This window comes from Nothobranchius furzeri, chromosome 2 (assembly GCF_043380555.1).
Source record: "Nothobranchius furzeri strain GRZ-AD chromosome 2, NfurGRZ-RIMD1, whole genome shotgun sequence".
In the NCBI taxonomy this organism is placed as follows: Eukaryota; Metazoa; Chordata; class Actinopteri; order Cyprinodontiformes; family Nothobranchiidae; genus Nothobranchius; species Nothobranchius furzeri.
The window spans coordinates 55,458,590-55,465,336 of NC_091742.1; positions in this window are offsets into that span (position 1 = coordinate 55,458,590).

Genomic DNA, 6,747 nt, shown 5'->3' on the forward strand with positions numbered 1-6,747 from the left:
CTCTCCTATAGGTTCTGTTTGGACAGCCTACTACCCAACAAAACAGACTGTTTGGGCCGATTTCCCACGCTTTTCTGCCACCAGCAAATACACTGACATCTCTGTGATGTCGGTGCAAACGGTCAATAGTAGGAGTGATGTGGAGCATGTGTTTTATGTGTTTACATTTTGTGAGTGGGTGTGATAAAACAGGATTCTGAGGTAAGCACTAATCATGTTAGAAAGCTGAAGGTGAATCAAATGCAGCATGTATAAAACATCTTTTCCACTCCTATGTTCACAGCCCTTTATGACACGTTTTACATTCCAGATTTTTTTACTCCGACAAATTTTTAAAATATTTCTCCAGAAACTGTAAGTGAAAGTGTGATAGTTATGTGTGTAGGCATGTGATCGTCTCTTTTCAGCGTGCTGTAACACCTGCAGGAAAAGCCCGTGGGATGTGACCAAGGTACCAGTCGATGATGGACAGGTGAAGGTAAGGAGGTAGCAGAAGCACGGAGTGGAGGGAAAAGATCAGAGGCCAGCAGTCAAAGTGTGAGTTACAGAGAAATATTTCACTTTCATGACAACTTTCTGTTTTTCCTCCACTCTGCTGCTGCTACAGGGATTTTTTTGTGCTTTCAAGCTCTCACATTCTTTACATTTTCATGGGGAAATGAATAATGAAATGGAAAAGTGAAGTATGAGAGGATTTACTGCTGTCAGAAACCCAAAGCTATTGTTCCAAATTGTCTCTGATCACTTAACTAGACATACGTTTTCTTAAAACCTGACCAGATTTAGAATCTGATTTCTTCTAAAACTGGAAAATCAAACTGTGTTGCTAAAATGTGTTTTTTTAAGAACTTATTTTTTTTAGTTTCTCCAAAAATGGACCACGAAGAAATACGCCTGATGTGGAGATCCAGTAAAATGGCACAGAAGTTCCGATAGTAAAAATAGACCAAATATGACTAGACGTTAACGCTATGGTCCTATTCTGCTAAACCTAATAGAGACATGACACAGGCTTTTGATTTAATCCCAGTTTAACAGAACCTTCAGACATGTGACCAAAACCACTCAAACATAGCACAACAACAATGACGCATCAGCATCACTATGATTTAGGAAATAACTTTTTAAACCCTTTAACTACCAGTTCTGTATGCTGAAGCACAGTTTCCCCCCGGATCTTATCCATCACACACAAAAATAACTGAAAAACCAATAATAATCTAAAGCTAATTAAAAAAAATGGAAATATGTTGATAAAAGTTTTAACTGTTTTGCATGTACTTTAGTGATAATATGATATGACATTAAAATTATTAATATTATTATTATTTAGCAATCTTATTATTAAAAAATCAGAACAAAAAGAAAAATATTTATAAAAATTTTTACTTTTTGCATGTACTTTTGTGTTAATATGGCATTATTATGATTATTATGATTGTTATTATCATCATTATTATTATTGTTGTTATTATTATTATTATTATTAGTATTATTATTATTATTGTTGTTGTTATTATTATTAACATTTAGCTATCTTATTATTAAAAAATTTGAACAAAATGAAATACATTTATATAAACATTTAAATTTTTTCCGTGTTTAGGAAGTTGGATGGAAGATTCTTACCATGAATTTTCTTTTTGAACAGGGAAAACCTTTTGGATGAGAAATGGAAGTCCTTCAAAGAAATTAGAAAGTCTGGTTCCCATTGTTCAATAGTTTCAAACCTAGAAAGAAAAAAACACAATTTGGAAAAACAATTTAGTTTGTTTATTATTATAGCAGATTATTAGCCTTACATTAATCCCTTCCTCGTTTCCAGGACTGAATGTGAAAGGACAACCTTTACCTTTTCTGTCTACTCCATAAGGGAATTGTGTATCCATGAAACCAAACTAAAGGCCTTTACCCTTTTTTAGCTTTTAGTTTATAAGAGAAATATTTAGTTTAATGGATTTCCTGAATTAATGTCCCTTTGAATGTCACAAATAAAATCTTATCTTTGGAAATTTTTTCAAAAGTCTCAACATTAAAATTATGAATTACGAACTCTCTTTGACCCTCTTGCCCTTAAAAAGGGCCGTTGTGATATCGGGCGTGTTTTAGGATGTGTGAGGAAAACATTAGGCTGGGTATCCACGCACACACACACACACACACACACACACACACACACACACACACACAGTGCTCAAGCCATCCCGCAGTTTCACACACCAATGGACACGCTGTTACTACACTTCCTAACCCACACGTTTCACCATTTCCCATCGTGTCACACCTTCTTCCTCAAGCCGTCTCTCCTGTTTATTCTTCCCCACCCCCGTCACTCGTCTAAATCCTTTTCACTCCTCCTGCTGCTGATCCCTGTGATTTTTCTCTTCATCATCCCACCTTTTTTTCACCTGTTCCCCTGCTTCCTCTCACAACATTTGAAACAAATGTGGGGGATTTTACACTGTAAACAATACCAATTTATTTCCACTAGAAAACGGTCACAGACTGAGCTGTGTTTAGTGGAAGGCATGTTGTAGTGGGACCCAAAGAAGGAAGTTTTCTACTGTATTTTCAATAAGAAACCAAAATAAATGATAGAAAAGGTAATCATGGTGTGTGGAAGTTGCTTTTCTCATACTGAATAAAAACCTGGCTACTTGGTCTACATATGACCTGTTAGAACAAAGCTGGGTTCCTAAGCTGGGCTCACCTTCTTCAGAGTGAGAACAATCAATGAGACTTTGATGCTCAATAGTTTCATGTTCCAATAGCAATCCAACCAGACCCAAACAACATTCCCTGGTACGACTCACTCCAGCCAAATTAGTTCACACAGCAAGTTATATGCAGGAGTTCTACAGTGAAATAATACCAAAACAGTATAATGTCACTGCCATGTTGGAAGGAAGGTTGTTCTGAAACAGATTTCCTTCTCAGCTGGCTGTAGTATTTGTTTAGAATCTGTTTCTGAGTCTGTGTGGCGCTAACGCTGCGGCGTCGGCATTTCTAATTCGATGCTGAAAGGCAAAAAGCTCCAGAGCTGTTATAAGAACCACAGCCAGTAAACAGGAGCAACCCAGAAGTTATTTCCTGTACCCCTAAAGCTTGGTTTATGTTTATGTTTATGTATTTAGCAGATGCTTTTGTCCAAAGCGACTTACAAGTGATAATCGGCATGTTGCCCTTGAGGCTAACAACAACAATAACAACAACAACTTGACATCAGTCATGGAGAGGAGGGAACAAGGAGTGGACAGTAGAGAGGGGGGACGGGTGCAGGGAGGGTGCTGGTTAAGAAGATGCTCTCTGAAGATCAGGGTCTTCAGGAGTTTCTTGAAAATTCAAAAGGAAGCCGCTGTTCTGGTAGTGCTTGGAAGGTCATTCCACATTTGTGGAACAATGCATGAGAAGAGTCTGGATTGTCCTGAGCGTGGTGTAGGCACTGCTAGCCGACGATCCTGTGATGACTGGAGCGGCCGGGCCGAGACGTAAGCCTTTGCAAGAGGATTCAGGTAGATGGAAGCCGTACCATCTCAGACTTTGTATGTTTATGCTTCTGCATCAGCTCCACAAGGGAGAGACGCGCGGATTGACGGAAGCGCTTTGCTTTCGAACTTCTCCGTCTCCTGGGGAGTGTTGTAACGCTGTTCTGACGTATCCTGTCATGTATCCGGTCCAAGTACATTTAATTGTGTTTATATTGTGTTTTTGTATTTCAGAGACTTTAACAAGGACAGTTTTGTCCCTCATTCTCCTCCACCTCTTCATGCGCTCACACTTCTAAACCCACGTTTCCCATCATTTCCGTCCACAAATAAAACGCTTGCTGCGTATCTTTTCACTCCTCCAGTCACTGTTGAATAAACGTTCATATTTTTTTTAGTTTTTCCGTGAGGTATTTTTCAATCTGCTCCATATCTGCCGCTAGATATCTTTGTTTTTGAGGGCACAATGGCGGTGCTGTTGACAAATACGGCATCCTGACCAATCACAAGCTTGCGTTCTCCGTTTCCTTTGACGGATGTTTAGTAAGGTGGGCTCGACTCCGTCCATCCTTGCAAGCCTGCTGGAGAGTCCTCACGAGGACGGATGATGGCGTTGCGTGCTAACCGACAGATGCAGAAGCATTAACCAGGCTTAAGAAGCCACAGCATTTTGGGCAGCAGTAGCTCAGGAGGTGGAGCAGGATGCCCAGTTATATGAAGGTTGTAGGTTTGATCCTGGCTCCTGCCAGAGAATGCTGCTTGATTAAGACTCTTAACCTGCCCTGCCTGCTGGTGACAGTCGGAGGAGCTCTTCTGGGGCTGATCTGTAACTGGCAACACCCATGAAACTCAATGAATGGCAGTAAGTTTATAAAAATAGGTTGCAGTTACCAAATTTGACCACAGGGCATTATTCTTATTTAATTCTTACATTTTGTGTCTATAATTATGGCCAATTTAGACCCAATTCTTCTCTTCTGATAATGGCCACAGACAAGCAACAAACACACAAACTCCTTTGAGGGAGATGTTGTACTTTACTTGTCAAGTCACATTGATTAAGTTAATAAAAATCATCTTATAGTGTATTAACAGTCAATTTTCTTTTGTCTGTTCCTTTAAAGTCCACCGTATTCTGATGGTCTTGCCCCGACATAGCAGCCTGTTGAAGGTGAAAGCGAGGTGACAGGAGCATGCTGAAAGGAACGAGGGGAATCCTCCTCCTCTGTGGAGTTTGTTCGCTCCAAAGTGACTTTTGATTTTATGTGAGAGTTCCCATCAGACCTGAGGATGTTCATCACTAATATCTGTTTTATTAATTTTTTTGTCATGTGTGGGGTCTCATGTCTCAAAGCATCCGTCATCGTCGTCTTCCTCCGCTTATCCGGGTCTGAGTCGTGGGGGCAGCATCCCAACTAGGGAGCTCCAGACCGTCCTCTCCCCGGCCTTCTCCACCAGCTCCTCCGGCAGGACCCCAAGGCGTTCCCGGACCAGATTGCAGATGTAACCTCTCCAACGTGTCCTGGGTCGACCCGGGGACCTCCTGCCGGCAGGACATGCCCGAAACACCTCCCCAGGGAGGCGTCCAGGAGGCATCCTGACCAGATGCCTAAACCACCTCAACTGGCTCCTTTCGATCCGGAGGAGCAGCGGTTCTACTCCGAGTCCCTCCCAAATGTCCGAGCTCCTCACCCTATCTCTAAGGCTGAGCCCGGCCACCCTACGGAGGAAACTCATTTCGGCCGCTTGTGTCCGCGATCTCGTTCTTTCGGTCATTACCCAAAGCTCATGACCATAGGTGAGGATTGGGACGTAGATCGACCGGTAATTCGAGAGCCTGGCTTTCTGGCTCAGCTCCCTTTTCACCACGACAGATTGGTTCAGCGTCCGCATCACTGCAAACGCTGAACCAATCCGCCTGTCCATCTCCCGATCCCTCATACCCTCACACGTGAACAAGACCCCGAGATACTTAAACTCCTCCACTTGAGGTAGGACCTCTCTCCCGACCCGGAGTTGGCAAGCCACCCTTTTCCGGTCGAGAACCATGGTCTCAGATTTGGAGGTGCTGATCCCTCATCCCAGCCGCTTCACACTTGGCTGCAAACCTACCCAGCAAGAGCTGAAGGTCAGAGCTGGATGAAGCTAGGAGGACCACATCATCCGCAAAAAGCAGAGACGAGATTCTCCTGCCACCAAACTCGGCACACTCCACACCACGTCTGCGCGTAGAAATTCTGTCCATAAAGGTAATGAACAGAACCGGTGACAAAGGGCAGCCCTGGCGGAATCCAACCCTCATCGGGAACAGGTCCGACTTACTACCGGCTATGTGGACCAAACTCATGTTCCTCTGGTAAAGGGACTGAATGGTCCTGGAGCGTCTCCCACAGGGTGCCCCTCGGGACACGGTCATAAGCCTTCTCCAAATCCACAAAACACATGTGGATTGGTTGGGCAAACTCCCATATCCCCTCCATCACCCTTGCAAGGGTATAGAGCTGGCCCACAGTTCCACGGCCAGGACAAAAACCACATTGCTCCTCCTCAATCTGAGATTCAACTAGATTCAAAGCATCCAATAATTTTAAAATCTTGCAGTGTTAGCCAGGCCCGGCCAAGGTCCTTGTAAGGTTCTTGGAGCACAGCAGACATGCTCTGATGTCATGCCTATAGACATGTTGAAAAACCCTAGTTTGTGATTGAAGCAGTCCCAACATCTTTTCAAGTGAGCCAGAGCACTCTTAACACACCACACATGGCAGGAATATCTGATAGGCAAATCGGGCCCGTCCTTTATGTTGTTGACGAAGAAGAAGAAAAGATAATTTCTATAGCACCTCTCAAGATAAAAATCACGAGGCGCTTCACAAAAAAATGTAAAAATATAAAAAAAACAGATTTAGAAAATGATTAAAAATATATTTAAAATGAGCAAAAAATAGACACTTGTGATTTAAAATGTTAAGAAAGAGAGTGAGTGAACAGGAAAGAGGGAAATCAGTGCATCCTGAGGAAGGTGGAATAGGTAGGGAGAGCAGAACAAGGAGAGGGTGATGAAGGTCACACCAAAACCAGCCTGAACAAGCTGCTTTTTAAAGGAGACCACTGAGTCCACTGATCTCAGGCTCAGGGGGAGAGAGTTCCAGAGTCTGGGGGCCACAGCAGCACCTTTGGTCTTTAGCCTGATGCTGCACAACCAGTAGGCTTTGATCACTGGACCTCAGGGACCTGCTGGGGGTGTAGGGACTAAGAAGATCAC